The sequence below is a fragment of the Crotalus tigris genome, unplaced genomic scaffold (assembly GCF_016545835.1).
Source record: "Crotalus tigris isolate CLP2741 ecotype Arizona unplaced genomic scaffold, ASM1654583v1 scf7180000019942.648020, whole genome shotgun sequence".
Taxonomy (NCBI): Eukaryota; Metazoa; Chordata; class Lepidosauria; order Squamata; family Viperidae; genus Crotalus; species Crotalus tigris.
In genome coordinates, this window is record NW_024097781.1 from 489,061 (window position 1) to 507,125 (window position 18,065).

The 18,065-nt window shown below is 36.8% G+C and overlaps 1 long non-coding RNA gene across 1 annotated transcript in view; it reads left to right on the top strand.

The window, feature by feature from the left end:
* Positions 1-18,065, top strand: part of LOC120317924 — a 59,787-nt gene that overhangs the window by 34,213 nt on the left and 7,509 nt on the right. Inside the window, exon 2 of the long non-coding RNA XR_005559348.1 lies at positions 16,979-17,119. This is a non-coding gene — a long non-coding RNA (uncharacterized LOC120317924). The remainder of the gene's footprint in view (positions 1-16,978; positions 17,120-18,065) is intronic.

Below are 18,065 nucleotides of genomic sequence, written 5' to 3' on the forward strand. Positions count from 1 at the left end.
ATTTCTATTTCCCTTTTTTCTATCTTCTCTCGTGTATTTTTATCCGGCCACTAAATTCTCTCTACCACTCGTTTCTGTGATTTCCCTTTGTTAATCTCTACTTCCTGTCTTCTTTAATATTGATTCTCACTCACGCTGCCCAGTCATTCCTAATGATTTTTGACATTTTTAAGAGTAGAATGTTTCCTTGCACACTATATTATGCGTCTCCCTGGGCAGGATACAAGTAACTCCCATTGAAGTAATTGGGAGTTTTTTTGTAATCCTGTAAGAAGCAGAAACATTAAGCCATCTGAAATGGCTGCAGAGATATTGGACACAATGGACTGTGACTTAAAAGGCTAAGTAAGTTCTTTCTTGGGGACAGGTGAATGAATATAAAGTTGCTTCTATGCAAGAGTCTAAATAAATCAATCAATTTGAGAGCCAGGAGGGACCATTTTCTCCTTGGTCAGATTACTCGGTGCCTGCAGCACTGATTTTTCCCTGCCTTCTTTTCCCATGTGGCATTTGATATTTTTTTGCTTGCTAAGCTTTGGATGGCTTGGTTTAGTAGTATTTCTTAAATTATTGGCATTTGTTTCTTTCAGTTCTCACACATGGCCCTTTTTGGCAGGATGGTTCCTAACTGAAGATAAATTCATATTTGTGACTGAGAGTTTGACATAGAAAAAAAATAGTTTGATTTTCAACATGTGTTGATGTTCTTTTATTCCAGTTAATCAGAAATTTATTCCACTGCCAGGAAGACACTTTGTAGTTGATCCCTTGTGTTGTTATTTTGGTTTTGATCGATAAACAGAAATGAATCTATATAAATAGATAACCCTTACACAGAACATTTATATACCTGAGCTACAATTAATTTCTGAATGGTGCAGTGTCCCCATTTAAGACATGAAATCCAGTTCCTGAAAGGATTCAGTGGTGACTTCACAGGCCTTCTCTATGAAAATAAGTCCTTTATTTGCAAGATGCCACCTTCTATATATAAAAAAGAACATTCTATGATTTCTGTTTGAAATACAGTACTATTTTGCTCCAATTTACAGACAACTTTATCGTTGGGTGCTTAAAAGCAGAAACCAAGAAATTACTGAAAATCCAAATCTGTTGTTTGAGAATTTCTATGCAGTTCAGCAGATCATTACATGAATCAGTTTCCACTTTTTCTGGTTTTCTTTGAAAATAAGATTGCAATTTCTATCCTTGTTCTGCTTGTCACTGACAGCTGCCAGATGCTCAGCAGTTTGATAACTCATCTGTATTAGAAATAGATCTGTAATAAAGTAAGAAAGCCGATTTGATCTAGTGGTTAAGGCACCAGACTAGAGAGTGGGAGACCATGAGTTTGAGTCCTGCCTTATCCAGGAAAACTAGCAGGGTGACTTTGGGCCAGTCGTTCTCTCTCTCTCTCTCTCAGTCCAAACCACCTCACGGGATTGTGGTCGTGGAGAAAATAGGACAAGGAAGGTGTGCTGAATTCGTTCTCTCTGCCTTGAGTTGTTTGTAAAAAAAATAAAGGTGGGATACAAATAACTAACTAACTTGCTATTGCTATAAATAACAACTTTTCTTTGTGTCATGAACAATCACATATTGTACTTTTGGCTTTTAAAGCATTTTTTTTCCTTACAAATGAAAGAGATTTTAAAAATAATGCTATAAGTGGACTCAATCCATAATACTACATAATCTGCATGTATAACATGAACATGTTGAAGCGTATTTTAAGCTTTATTGTAAAATGTGCTTTGCTTCCATTTTGTAATTTCATGTATTTTCTAGGAATAAATTAATTCACTTATACAAAGGACAAGAAAGTGGAAATGAAAACATTGGCTCTGTGGAATTAATGTGTTTATGGGCAGTTATGCACCATAACTGCTTATTGTGTTTTATTTGGTGCCAAGTGTCTCAGATAAAATCAGTTACTGAGGTCGTGCATCACTCTGGATTCAAATTACAAAATCTACTTCAGAAAGACTATATTTCAGTATCTCTTCTCTGGAACTTCTTAAAGTAATTGTGTTTTTCTCCAACATTTTGCAGCTGCCCACTGCAGCTGAGAAACTTCGTAGGGAGAGGGACAAAACTGAAGTCCAGTGTAAGTTTTCACAGCACACTTGCTTTGCCTCCAGCTTAGACTGCAAGTTTGTCCAGATAAAGCAGGAACCCTGTCAACATTTGTTCTTGGAATTTTCTAAAGAACTTCTGCTCTTTTTCTGTCCTTTTGTCTGGGCAAGCCCACTGTGGGCTGTGATTTGTACTGATACCAGAAAATTTGAGAATTGTGCTATACCAATTAACAAAGTGGGATATTAATTTACAGCAATTATTTACTATAATATTTTTAGCAATATCAAATAGGTAAAACCATACCTCCGCCTCATGGACATTTTGCTTCCTTGCTCTTCATCTTGATCAATTTTTTTTTTAAATTAAATTTAATGTCTCTATTATTTTAATGTTTTATCAGCAGCGTGGTGGCCTAGTGGTGCGGGCATTCATCTTCTACTTGGAAGTTTGAGAGTTCAATTCTAGGTAGTGGCAGATGTTTCTCTCCAAGGGTGTGAAATATATATATATCTGCTGCGAACTCCATATAGTGTCAGGACAGGCATCCAGCCAGTAAATGCTCAGCTCCATCCAGTCATCCTGACTCTACCCTGAATTAAGGGATTACAAGGTTATAAAAAGGGAATTATTGTTACAATGTTTTATATGAGTGTCTTTAAATGAGTGATTACACACAGATCCGATTGCATGAGTGTTCTTTTTCCCTCTCTCTTTCTCTTAGGAATGAAAGGCAGATCTGTTTACAAGGATGTTTTTCTTTTTCTTTTAATAAGGATTTATAAGGATTCCAGTCTTTACTAACTAAATAATCATGAATGAATTGAATACATTTTTTGAAATATATGAACAATCCTGAAAAAACTGAGTGAACATCTTAAAAAGTTGTTTACAGCTATTGTAAAATTTACAGCTGGATTGTAATTTTTTATTAACCTGAACTGCTTTTATTGCCCTGAACTTGCAATTATCATTCTACCTTCTTTTGTGCATTACAAATAGTCAGAGACTGCAATATTTGTTTTAAAATTTAAAAATATTTTTAAATTTCTAATACTTTTAAATATTTTGTGGATTTTTATGGACTACCTTTATGGACTACCTTAAGCTGAGATTTTGTTTTACTTGCAAATTTTATTCATCTGTCATTTTCAATACATGTGTGGATTACAAACTATATCAAGAGGGCAACATCGATATTAGCTACAGAAGGGAACAAAAAGAGAACTCGAACGTCTAGAACAAAGAAGTGAGAGGTGGCCCAGCTGAGAGGTGACCTGGCAGCCCAACTGATATGTGGCCCAACTGATATGTGGCCCAGTTGAGAGGCAGTCCAGTGTCCCAACTGAGAGGTGGCCCAGCAACCCAGCTTAAGTGGAGCCAGTGCAGTGCAAAAGGAGGTCACTGAGCAGTAGAGAAATGGAGCTAGGTGGGCAGCAGACCAGTGCTGTGAGCAGCACAGCAGACCTTGAGCAACATTGGTGCAGAGCTAAGTGGCAGAGGAGTGAAGCCCCAGAACAGTGACTAAGAGCAATGCAGTGGACCACCAGCAACTAAGACGAGCGCAGGGGGCCAACTGAACAGTGGCGCCCACAGTAGCAGCTGGGAGCAGTGCAGTGGACCAGCTAAGCAGATTGCCCACATCAGCACATTGTACCTGAAAACCCCAGCAGTGGTCGGGCAACTGAAGAACAAGAAAGCAAGGGGAAAAGGACAAGTACAAAACATGTGTAGACAGGGAGGAAAGGGATAAACTTTCAAGGCAGGGAGTAGAGGGTTAAGAGCAAAGCATCTTAGAGAGTGCTCGCACTTAAAGTGGTATATAAGTCTCATAAATAAATAAATAAATCTCCTACAAATCAGCCTGAGATATACAACAAAAAAGAAGTGCATATGAGTTCATAAAAGACCAAGAACTCTTGTAAATTCTTATATTATTAAAATCACTGAATTCCTTTTTTTAAAATGAAGTAAGCAGTGGGGTATCACAAGTTCTGTCTTAGGCCCAGTACTATTCAATATCTTCAAAGGTACAAGTACAGATTAAGTGAAACCTGACTCAAAAACAGTAACTGTGAGAGGGACCTTGGAGTCCTAGTGGATGATCACTTTAATATGAGCCAGTAGTGTGCGGCATCAGCCCAAAAAACCAATAGAATCCTTGGTTGTGTAAACAGAGGCATAGAATCAAAATCACATGAAGTATTAGTACCACTTTATAAAGGCTTGGTAAGACCACACCTGGAATACTGCATACAGTTTTGGTCACCCCATTACAAAAAAGATGTTGAGACTTTGGAAAAAGTGCAAAGAAGAGCAACTAAGATGATTAAGAGCCTGGAGACAAAAAGATATGAAGAACAGTTGCAGGAATTGGGTAGGTCCAGTCTAGAGAAAAGAAGAACTAGAAGTAACATGATAGCAGTGTTCCAGTATTCGAGGGGCTGACACAAAGAAGAGAGGTCAACTTATTTTCCAAAGCACCCGAAGGCAAGACAAGAAACAATGGAAGGAAACTAACCAAGGAGAGAAGCAACCTAACATGAAGAAAATTAAGCAGTGGAACAGATAGCATTCAAACGTTGTGGGTGTGCTTCATCACTGGAGGTTTTTAAGAAAAGAACGGACAGCCACCCATCTGAAAGGTATTAGGATCTCCTGCTTGAGCAAGAGGTTGTACTAGAAGACCTCCAAGGTCCCTTCTAGCTCTATTCTGATTGTTTGATTGATTGTAAGTTTTGTAGAGTCACCTTTGAGAAGATAGGCAGCATATAAGTTAATAAGTAAATAAATAGTCCTACCCTAATCCCAGTATCCTGCCTACCTACAAGTTCAAAAGCATGCAAATGTGAATAGATAAATAGGTACCACTTCAGTAGGAAGGTAACAGCATTGCCTATAGTCATGCTGGTCACATGACCACAGAAACATCTTCAGAAAAGAAATGGAGATGAATACCTCCCCCTAGAGTTGGACACAATTGGGCAGGGGAAAGCTGTAAATACAATAAGTGATTATTTATCTGTGTGATTTGTATGGCTGCCCATCTCCACTAAGTGATTAGCTGTATTCATGGGACAAATACATCTGTTATGTTAATGACTGTAGTTCTTCGATGTTTGAAAAGCTCTGAAAGAAAAAAAAGGAGTGTTTCTTTTTCTTTCCAATACTTGCCGATTTCTTCAAAGATAGTAAAGTGCAGAAATTGTAAGTAGGAAGGGCAAGCTCATTATATAAATGTTCACTTGACTTTATGTTTCAGTTAACGTGTCCATTGTAATTTACTGTGGATGCATAGAGTAATACCTATAACTCTCTGCTTAATGTGTAGGAGAGAAAGAATTCTATTAATGCCTAATTGCTATCAATTTGGGGATGATATGGCTCATCTAGAGATTTTGAAAAGTAGAAAACAAATGCATATATTACTTTTGTCTTCTTTTCAAATTTAGTTTCCTGCTGCAATTGTAATACTTGACTTCATTCACTGGAGAAATGAAAATTGCAATTTCTGATGAAATAGGCCTATTTTTCCAAATCTAATATCACTTATTTTGGTGAGCAAGAAACTTAATAGGTTTTTACATTAAATTATACGTTTGTACTGAATTCCTCAGTGCTTGCGCGAAGGAGAAACTGCTGAGTCAAATAGTGCTGTTGATACTGAATGGTTTCGTGGTTATATTAATGGTATGTTTGGAAGCAGATTTGTTTGATGACAAAACAGTAGTCTGTGTTGAATCAGCATTTGTCCATTGAAAACTGAATTAATGTCGATGTTGCAAAAAATTATTCTGCAGAATAAATATTGCACAATAGATAGGCCAAAGGATGCTGTGAGATAATTCCAACAATTTACTTGCTAATCTCTATTGCTCTGGGGAGCTTGTTTTCTTAGTAAGAGAACATATACAACTTTCTAGATGCCATTTGTTTGAAAAATTAAGAGTGAATGTCTTTTTTCGTAAGGCAAATAAAACCTTAATGGCATCTGAGGACTAATAAAGAACTGAGTTTCTAACAGAACCTACAGTCCTTGGTAAATACAAGGTTTTCATTCATTCTTTCATTTGTTAGATATATGTCACTTTTCTTTTAAAAACTCAAAGCACTTTATATACCATGAGAAGCAGAATTTAAATCACACAGATTAGGAGAGTTGTAAGAAGCAGATCTATATGTATGCATCTGTATGTACTGGTTGATGACCTCATCCTGTCATGATGTAAGACATAAGTACAATAGTATTGTTCCTTTAATAGTCATCATAGAATTCATTGATATAGTTCTCAACTTAATCATCATCATCATAACTTTATTGTCACTTTAAAGTATACCAATTGGCATACATCAAAATGAAATTTCGTTGCATACAGCTCTCAAAGGGTCACCACCTCCAATATACACTCCTTGTTCATGGCCAGCTCAAGTTACAGATCTTCCATTTTAGTCTCTAGGGAGCAAATGATGGCAAACAGGACAGATGGAAATGGAGCATCATGTGGATTAGCCCTCAAATTAGCTTGTATTTCTTCATGACAACCTCACCTCCTTTCCTTTTTCTGATCTTGTCTCTTCCACCTTTTCCTTAAAGAGGCCTCACTCCTTTTCGCCCCTGGAGAATGCTACCACCGCCACCAATTCCTCCAAAAGCCTCTCTCCCATCCTCTGGGCCTGCCGACAGCCTCATCCAGTTCCTTCACTCCATAAGTACCGGGACCTCTCCTCCTCTGCCTCTTTTGGAAACAGCCCTTGTTTGCAATAGAATCTGTCGCTGGGCCAGCAGTCAGATCTTGCTGCCGGCAGAACAATTTCAAACAGTGCCAACGTCTTTTAACGGTCTCACCAACAGTTCTGAAAAAGCTAGAAACTCAGCATGCCAGCAAAGATTGTCAGTCGTATGTTGTATGTTACCTTAGTTCCACAACATTGCTCAAACATATTAAAACCTTCCTGATCATGTGGCCTGTATCCCTTAATATCCCTCCCATAACTTTTCACCTTCGAGAGCCAAGTGGTCAGCACTCCTGTTGACTGATGAGGGGCCTGTTTTCCAGGCTTCAATCACTTCCCTGACTGTTTTTGTATCTGCTTGCCAACAATCTTAATAGCTGCAAAATTGAATGTATGTCCTTCTTTGTTGCAGTTACCAATGAGTTTGGGTCTGCTCGTCTGACCCCTCACTTGTGTTCTTGCAATCTGGTGGTTAGCTTCCCCTGCCCCATCTGTCCTACAAACTGACAGGAGCAATCTATGCAGGGGATCCAGTATATTACATTGGAAGTATCTCCCACCCCTAAGCAATCTTCATAATGTATAATTTGTCCTTGTAAGTCTCTGAGCAGTGTCCGATGCCTACTTGCAGATCTCGGCAGCTGCATTCTACTGCTTCCGAATTTTTTTTTAATGTATGGCAGGGTGTGCCATGTGATTGGTCTTGTACCTTGTTTCTTTCTTTCTCTCCCCACCATGTTGCACAGGCATCTTGTAACAAATGCCTGTGGTACATATCTTCTCCATTTAAATGTCTTCCTCTCATTCTTTGAACAACCTACAGAACTTAATAAAGGGGGCTGTTTGTGTATAAATATACTCTGCAGTAGTTAGCATCTCAGACACTTTCATTGTGCATAATTCTGGTTAAATGTAAATGAGAATAAGATAGTAAGATAAGATAGTAAGATATTTTGTGACACAACACATTTTGGAGCAATGATTCCAGGTTGATTCCAGAGTGCTCTGTCTCTCATGTGTTCTTTTTACTTTCCTCTCCTTTCAAAAGAAATGTGAACGTGATTTTTGAAATGGCAGGTTTTTTATAAAGTTTTAATCTGTCAAATCTCTTAGAATACTTTCTCTAGGATTGAATTAAAGTCAATTATTTTCTATAAAAGATAAAGAACTAATTATAGTACAATAAGGATGCATTCTTTCTTTTTTGACAGTAATATGTACATGTGTCATAAAAACTTTGCAAATACTTATCTTTCAGAGAGTATAGTTCAAACTGAAAATGTGAATCTATTACCCTTTTAAAGATTACTTTGTAATATTACTACAGCTTTTCATTAAGAATACATTTTTAATTTCCCAAGAAAATACATAATACGCCTTCTGCTTTTCAGCAAACTCATTGGAATAACAGAAGTCTAAATTATGGCTTCATTCTTGCTTTCATATGAGGATATAGTCATCAGGGATTTAAGATGGATTTAAATGGTCAGGATTAAATAGATAAGGGTGACATTAGTTCTTTCTTCTCTTTTTAATTGCCATATAACCAGAACTACATGGAACAAATCAAATTAAGTAGTGCGTAAAAAAAGATTTCATTCTTAGTGGATGAAATGCAGCATTTTATAAGAGAGCCAGGTAAGTAGAATCACTTCTCCTTTTCTCCTTGTACTCCCTGGAATTACTCCAATCTGTGCAGCAGATATTTGAGAGTGGTCAAGGTAGACAGAGGCAGAGATTCCTCTTTACTAGTTCTGCTAATAGAAGCAATTTCATCCATTAGGGGGGGGGGGAACCCTCTTTGTATTTCCTCCAGTGATTTCCCTACTGCTAGCCAAGAATCTCAGACCTGATCTTTCCCTCAACATACAATCTGTAAGGATTGGTCCCATTTTTTTTAAAGTACACTGTGTTAGTAATCATAACCCTTTGGTAAGTTATTAGATTACTTAGTTGAATGGAGTAGATGATTTTCTCCCAATTAATTCTAAAACCCAAAGACTATCTCTTTATTTCACACATCCTCCTTAAAATCATTTCCAGCAAAGTGCTTCCACTCATTGGTGAAGAAGGGAGATTCAGCCATGAGTACCTGTCACATTCAAACATCTGTTTTTTTCTCAGTATTTAGAGCAGTGCTGGACAGGGATTTTGCTAGCTGTTGTGTTAGCAGTTACTGTATTGGAGATACCAGAAACCAAAGTATCTCTTCTTCCCTTATCTTTTATTAGATATTTCCTGATAAGAATAGTTGCACTACAACTTGTGCTATAACTACTCTGATTACACATTTTGTTACTCTATCTTTTTTTCGATTTGTTAGAAGAACTGCCTGCTGGTTATTCTTGGGAATAGAAAAAGGATAGAGATTTTTTTAATGATTTTTTAAATAACTTTTTATACCTTTAGCTTTGCTGAGCTAAAGAAAAGTAGAAATTTCAGAGTTCCTTCTCCTTTGAGCACCATCCATTGATGGAAAGGGGAGATATCAATTAATAAATTAATTAAAATAAATTAAATAAAGAATTGGTAGCATAAGGCATTTAATCTCAAGAAATTCTGTTAATATAATTGCTATGGACATCCATATGTATTTATCCTTAATGGTTCTCTATAAAATGTTCATTTTGGCCATTTTTAAAAGAAAAATGTGATCTTATTATACTATGTGTAGTTTATATAATAAGTGTAATTGCTCATAAAAACCTTTGGCAAAGGCTGGTTTAGGGTCATAGATGCAGAAAAAAAAAGGATCTTGATTGTGAAAACTGATAATGAAAAATTACAGCAGCTGTGTTATTTCCAGGGCTTAAGAACCTATTGCAGATAAATGATACCTTGAGAAAGAAACCCATTGGCCTGTTATTAAACTAAATAACATTTTGAAAGTTTCTCTCATCTATTTAGTGACAAAGTTTAGACAAGGGAATGAAGACCACGTCAACATGAAATCCTTTCATGTGCATTTGTTCCTGTTTCTTATCGTCTCATAGATCATAGGCCAGCACCCAAAATGGCAGTAACATTCTGGATCTGTTTTCCTTTAGATTTAAAACAAAGTATCAAAATTTCTGAGGATGAATGTTGCTGCTCTTGCAACTGTGTGCCATTTCAACATATCTGAAATGACCTTGCCCTACATGGCTGGTAGTTTTCTTGGAAAATAAACAAGGTTAAAACCCTCCGCTATTAGTAAGTTTCTTAACAGCCCCTTGCCTGTGTTTTTTTTTTTTTTTACCAAATGCTTTCTTTTAATTTGAAAAGAAATAATCAGAGAAGAAATTCTCTTCTGCGCTCCTCTGCTAGAGAGATACTGGCTATTCTGAGAGTGTTCACACTGATCACGATTTTGAGAGGGCTACTTCATTCACTCTTGTTTATCCTAAGCGTATGGCACAATTTAGGGAATGGGTGGTAGTCAGCATTTAAGAAAATCCTATTCAATGGCATCTTTGTAAAGTAAATCACAAACTAAGTTGAAAGGACGTGAGAAATCTGCTGATATTAACATAGAGTAGTTGCAATGAATTGGCAGTCTTCAGAACCCCAATATCTATAGATAGGTATCACAGTGATAAATTTATACTGTTGCAGAATTTGACACTGCTAATATTGTTAATTTTTTTTGTATTATAAGCCTGTGCATATGTATTCTGAAATCTGATCTCAGTTCTATCCAGACTATTCTAGAGAATAGTCTTTCTCAACCTTTTTATCCTGGAGATGTTTAGGTGTCAGACAATTCCTGCATAAAAAAAGAAAATCACACAAAAATAAAAAGTCACAATATAATTAACTTATAGCCTACGCAATCCCTATTTTACAATGTTTACAACAACAGAAAAACGATAGGTAGCAGCTACTGTACATTACGGCATGTAACATTTCCCACCACTGTGCTAATATTGTGAAGTGCAAATATATATATATATATATATATATATATATATATATATATATATATATATATATATATATATATATATATCCCCCAAATATAAAGCTTGTTTCCCCAAACCTGATCTCTGGCAGAACCAGCAGCAATCTCTCATGGGACCCTAGTGCCCTATGTGGAACCCCGATTGAGAAAAGCTGGTGTAGAGGTTGAGAGCAGACTCGGCAAATGAAACTGCTCATTCTCTCCTTCCAGGGACCATGTTCTGTCTTGCAGAGTTTAGCTGAACAGTCAGCAGAATGAAAGATTGAGAGAAGCAGGATCCTGGGATTAGAAATTGGCTTCAATTGATCTGCAGTAATGGGGATGGCTGACACTGCCCTTCTGATGATTCTTACAGAAAATAGATGGCACACATTTCCTAATGTCATGGCAGTCCAGAAACTCACATGAATATTTTTTAACTTAATCTTCAATAAAGACCTGATTGAACAAACTGAAACGTTTTTTCTCTTTTTCCTAATCTCTTGTACTATTATTATTTTTTTGCAAATCATTGGGAGATGATGATATATATATAATTATTCTTGAATTTTCATGGAAGAAAACTTTGTTATTATCATTGAAATTTAATTTTCTGTATGCCCAGAATAACATAATAAGTAGAACCACTGAATTATTCTCCAGAAAATCATGTAGAACATTTCAACATTAACATGAGAAATATTGTTAGTTTTCTTTAGGCTGATGTTTAGCTTGCCTTCTAGTTAATGTATTCTTTATTCTCTGCCATGCACAACATACTTCATTAAATGCTTCCTTATTTTTGCATTTAGTAGAATTAGTATGCCCTAGCACATCAGTGACCTCTAAAGGAAAAAAAATAAGCATGTAACAGCTGCTAAGAAACTTATTCTCATTTTAAATTATTTAGATGTGACTCTGAGCATAACTTATGGAATGACAGCAAAAATGGACAGGACAAGCTCTAGACTGTATATGCACAGATCTCCATGACAAACTGCTTTGCTTCTCTTTATAGCTAGAAAAATAGAATTCCCCATGTTGCTTCTTTCTGTGTCTTATGCTTCAAGTTCTTACAGTCAACTTTCCTGATCAAAATCCAATTATAGACAAAGGTGCCTTTCAAAACAATTTGTTATGGCTGAATGGAATTGCCAAAAGTAAGGTTAGAAAACTATTGGCACGGGCATGAGAACGGCTTTAGATTCAAATTGTATTTAGATCCTTTTTCAGCTCTTCAAATGATCTGTAAACATGAAGATGTTGACTTCTCAGATTTAAAAAGTTTTAATCCCTGTCTTGGGCATTTTTCGTAGTCACTAAAGCTAGATAGTGTGCTTTAGGATTCTTAAGAAATCTGAAAAGAAAACTATGCATTGGTTATTGGTGGCTGTCTGGAAATTGTTTAAGTTAAATTAAATGAAAACAAAACTGTAATGTGCACTAAAATTGTAATGAGTGTGCTGGCAGTAGCAATATTTTTTCTTGAAAAGAATGAGCATCTTTCTAGAAGAAATGTAAATGTAACTATCTGGTAGAAGATTAAAAATGATGGGTGGAGAGCTCTGGATTCATAGAGAAAAATATGATTAGGGCACCCATAGCCACACATATAGCACTTGTCAGAAATATCTTAAACCAAACATTTATTTATATTCCATCTTTACTGTTTTTATAAATAACACAAGAGAGCGAACATACCTAATATTTTTTTTCTTCCTATTTTCCCCACAACAACCTTTGAAGTGAATTGCGCTAAGAGAGGGTGCCTGCCATAAAGTGACTTTCATCCCTACAATAGGGCTAGAACTCACAGTCTCCTGGTTTCTAGGCCAATACTTTAACCAAATTGGTTATCAAGAGTTCAGTCACCTGCTGTAGAGGGTTAGCTATACAAGCCCAGGGAAATAATCAGTTGCATTAAGGCAGGGGTGTCAAACTGCCAGCCCACAGGCCGGTTTCATCATATCGGAGCCGCGCCCACTCCATTGCCGGCAATGACAAAAAAGCTCCGATACGTTGCGTGACATCACATGACATTGCGAGTTTGACATGTCTGCATTAAGGTGTTTCTGAGAAGTATCTTTATGTGCAACCACATATATTTCAGACCATATTTTGTCCTTTATAGCTCCTTCTGTGAACAACCTTATTAAGTAACTATATTAAATATGTCTAACATGTGGCAAACAGTATCAAAATTAGGACTACCATTTATATAGGGTTTTTTCATGAGCAGGACAAAAAGAACCATTTAAGCTTGCTAAACAAATGAGAGGAGTTAAATCATTGCAGAGAGGAGCTTTAATTAGGAAAAGGGGTGTCTTTCAGGAGGCCATAATTACAACGTTTAATTGTGGAACTATACACATTATTTATTCACATACACACATAATATACTGTATACTACAGTACATGTGTTTAATACTTTACTATTAATTTTCCACTAATGGTAAATCCAAAAATGGTATCCAGAAGTGGTGTCAAAGCAGTTCAGTGCCTGAATGCAGTAATTCTGCATTGTTTTCTTAGTAAAAGCCTGGATTGGGCCCATCCAGTTGCATCAGCCTGAAACTGGCTTGTATAATTGTCCACCCCAATTTTTTTTCAGTCATGGTAAGGAGAATTCAGCAAAAAGTGAAATCTGGTCTTAAAACCTAGTCAGGCTACTCCCAACTCTTTGCAGCTAATCAGGCTTCATTTCCAAAAGTATCCTTTTGCTTTATAATCCCAAAAAATCATATATTTTTGGAACATTCAAAATCAAATTTACATCTCCATTTTTTAAGGAGAGGAAAATTCACCTGTGTAATGCAGTCGAACTGTGTCAGTCTGAAGTGTTTTAATCTCTCCAAGATGCAAATAATAAAATAATCCAAAAATGTAACTAAGATATAAGGCTCAGTCAAGGGTAATATTTGTAAAGGCTGCTTTCCAAGTTGGAGCTTGATGTAAATCTTTACTCTCAGCTACTCCATTCATAAACCATCTGTAAAAATGACAGTGTCCATGGTCTACTCATAAAGAGAGGCTGTGTGGAATCACATATGTATCAACGATTTCCCCTTTATTCTGGAGAGATTACACTGACGTAGATCCAGCATCCAATGGTGATTGTGCTCACAAAGCTGCCTTACTAGCTAACAAAATCTAGCAAGGCATCCACCTGCCATGCACACATACAAGAAATATTGCTAAAATCAAGATTTAGTTGTGAGAATAAAGACCAATATTAGGTAACAAAGGATGAATGGAACAAATGTTATATCAACATCACTGAGGAGGCTTTGGAATTCACATTTCTTGTACATCAAGGAAGCTTATTTTTTAGACAGGCATATGTCAGGTATTGACTTCAAGAAGACACCTAATTAATAACCTATGTTCCACGTTTTAAAAGTTAGCTCCTAATTTTGCATGATTCTATGCTATGATAATAATGGGAATCCTCTTGTAAGGCAGTGGGATTGGCTTAAATTCCTATATCAATGGATTCCTATATCAATAGCTGTCAAAGAGATTCCTTCTGACTCAGAGTAGCTTGTGTCCTATCATATACAGCAAATAGAATATGGTAGAATTATTTCTACAGTAGTTTCCCCGTATCAATGGCATTTGTGATGTTAATTGCACTTTTGAAATGTAAATAATAACAGAATTGTGCATTTTCAGCTGTGGAAGCGGAGAAATAAAAGTTCAATCCTTCCTTCCTGCTGTGATCATGATAGATACTCCACAAAATATTCTCTTTGGACAGAGACAGTTGCTTTGAGTGGAAAGGACATTTTGGTGGGATCATATTTGTCCATACAGTTGCAGTTTGTATACTAAAAATATTCATTTATACAAGTAATGCATGTACCCCATACATTTTGATGCCATTTATATATGTCAGTTGCAATAAGAATTGACAACTGCAGGCAGTTACAGTCTGTAACAAGTTATCTATCCAACTCATAGTATATTGTAATCATTATATTTAAAATGCTCATTTCTATTGATAGGCAATTTTCCTCCTATCTTCAGTCAGTTTAATTACTATACATGTGAGAATACTGACATATATTGGGTTATCCTTTGTTCTTTTGAAACAACTTCTACAATTTTCAAGAAAGGAATTCTTCCTCATGTCAGCACATTGAACCCAACTTTAGCAGAGACTAAATAATGTTAATTTACAAAAGCAGGCAAGTTCCTCTGATATTATCACGTCACTTTCTATTAGATATGGTGTTTGTCTTAAACCCCAGACATTAGGAAGTTGAATTTCTAATAAGAACATATGATTACATTGTTTTATTTATTGTTAATCTGTTTAACTTATATGCAGAGCACATCATGAGAAAGGCAGGGCTAGATGAATCAAAAGTTGGAATTAAGATTGCCGGGAGAAATATCAACAATCTAAGATATGCAGATGATATCACTCTAATGGCAGAAAATGAAGAGGAACTAAAGAGCCTCTTGATGTGGGTGAAGAAGGAGAGTGCAAAAGTTGGCTTGAAACTCAACATTAAGAAAACCAAAATCATGGCATCCGGCCCTCTCAATTCCTGGCAAATAGATGGGGAAGAAATGGAGGTAGTGACAGATTTTATTTTTCTGGGCTCAAAGATCACCTCAGATGGGGACTGCAGCCAAGAAATTAAAAGACGCTTGCTCCTGGGGAGGAAAGCTATGGCAAATCTAGACAGCATACTAAAAAGCAGAGACATCACCCTGCCAACAAAAGTGCGTATAGTCCAGGCCATGGTTTTCCCAGTTGCAATGTATGGCTGTGAAAGTTGGACCATAAGAAAGGCTGAGCGCCAAAGAATTGAGGCCTTTGAACTATGGTGCTGGAGAAGACTCCTGCGAGTCCCTTGGACTGCAAGGCGTTCAAACCGGTCAGTCCTAGAAGAGATCAACCCCGACTGCTCTTTAGAAGGCCAGATCCTGAAGTTGAAACTCAAATACTTTGGCCACCTAATGAGAAGGAAGGACTCACTGGAGAAGGGCCTAATGCTGGGAAAGATTGAGGGCAATAGAAGAATGGGACGACAGAGAATGAGGTGGCTGGATGGAGTCACTGAAGCAGTAGGTGTGAACTTAAATGGACTCCAGAAGATGGTAGAGGACAGGAAGACCTGGAGGAACGTTGTCCATGGGGTCGCAATGGGTCGGACACGACTTCGTAATTAACAACAACAACAACAAACTTTCTTGATGTGGATACTTTAAAAGATGTGTATATCTTACACCAAATATCATGCACACCATTTTATGCATTAAAAAAAGATCTCCATAGATCAGAACAGTTATCATGTTTGAAACATCTGATGGATTCAATAGAGCAGACATGCTGAAGTGCAGTGAAGGCACGACCATAGGAGGCAGGGAAAATATACGCACACATATTCAAGACAATATGTACTCACAGTCACCCAGAGCTACAGAATAGAGTCATATGTTGCTAAAAATACATTATCTCTAGACAAATAGCTAAAACAATTTAAGTGGTTTGCCATCTTGCTGACCTGTTCCCCCAGCTGCCCTGCAGGTCTACTGGACTGACAGCCAACTGTCATGCAAAAGGTTTCAGTTACAGCAGAGCGATTAATCTCAAGCTTTCTCTGCAGCTTCAGCCCATGAGCTATGAGGAGAGGATGCCTGGACTCTCAGAGTGAAAAGGGAGGGATATATAGCCGCCCCTAATTGCTCACCCTGAAGGGCATTTATCATCCTGGAGGGACTTGCCATCTGTCCTTGTTAACATTTGTTTCCTGTAACAGTTAGCAAATTCAAAGGTGTCAAAAGATAAAAGAGGTAGAGATCAACACTTAGTGGACTTAACAATTAATTCAAGAATGTTTACCGGATCAGTGACTTGACCCAGAATTTAATAGAGCTGGGATAGGGTAGAGAGTATGGGATAGGGTAGAGAGCTAATTCCAAACAGTATCTATTTTTTTTTTGTTGCTATATCCTTTCTTCTATTCTGACTGTAACTCAGAAATGCATTTTTTTTTTCTTAGAAAAGTGACATGATTTGAGGGCTGTGGTTTCTTCTATACCTCCAAGCAACTTGAAAGTAATTGATGTGTCTGCTGCTGCTGTGGCAGATTTTACTTTTATACCAGTTGTTTTCATCTCTTTTCCTTTAGGTGTAAATTTGTTTTAAATCAAGGGGAGAAAAGCAGAGAGTCTCAAAGAGCATAAGGAGCTGTAATCCTAAATCTTATTGTAATACTGCTCTTTCTGTTCCTCCAGATTAAAGATCGGATATAACTTAAAAGAAGCAGCATTCTAATCACTACATATTGGACGTGGGTCTCCTTTGACATCAGAAACTGAAAATGAGGTTACCATGGGAACTGCTCGTACTGCAATCGTTCATGTTGTGCCTTGCAGGTAATGTGTCATTTTTAAAACTTTTTTTCCCTCATTTATTTCTGATTTTTAAATGCCACTGTAATATTGCACATTGATTCCAAAGGCCACTGTGCTTCGTATATGAATGATACAGGAGCAACAATAGCTGTCTTCCTGGCATGCATTTAACTAAAATGGTTGAATAGATTCCACAATGCTTTTAACTTCCTCCTTTTATTACTGCTAGTATTTTCCATGCTTAGGTTCAAGGTGCTTCAAAGTTCAACCATTCATTTCGGTTTTGTGTGTGTGTAAATTTTGAGTGGTTTGTTGACAGCAACTATTCTCTCTCTCTCTCTCTCTCTCTCCCATGCTAAATACTCCAACTATAAGAAAGCACTTTTTGAAGGTACTAGAGTTTGACCGATTTTTATTATGTCTGATAATGAATAGTACAACTACAAAGTGAATGATAAAATACAGAAATGGAATCCCTGATCCTTATTTTCTATTAATTTGGAAGCTTTGATATTTTTTCTCTCAGCCTTCATCTCCCTTTTTGTATAAAGCTTCCCTGTACTTGCCTATGTTTGATGGACACAAGGATTTATTAAAATTTTAATATGTGGTGTGCAGTTTTTATATAATGAGCGATGAGATTCATGTGGTCAGAAATGTTGATCCTTTAAGCTGCACTGGGTTTTTAAATTTCACAAAAGCAAACCAAAACATTTTGGGGGGGGGGACACTGAGCTAATTGTAACAGGTATCTGAGGCAAATCAACATTTTGTTATAAAGACAGTACAGAGTGACAGTGCAAGCTCCATATTGTATGTATTTGCACAGAATATTGATGAAAAAAGCAGAACTGGTCACTATTTCACCATAGACACACACACTCAATTCCCTACAGAAATTACATACTGCACTATTAAAAGAGGAAAAACGTGTTAGTTTATAGTGGTCAGAATGTGTCAGAGTGCA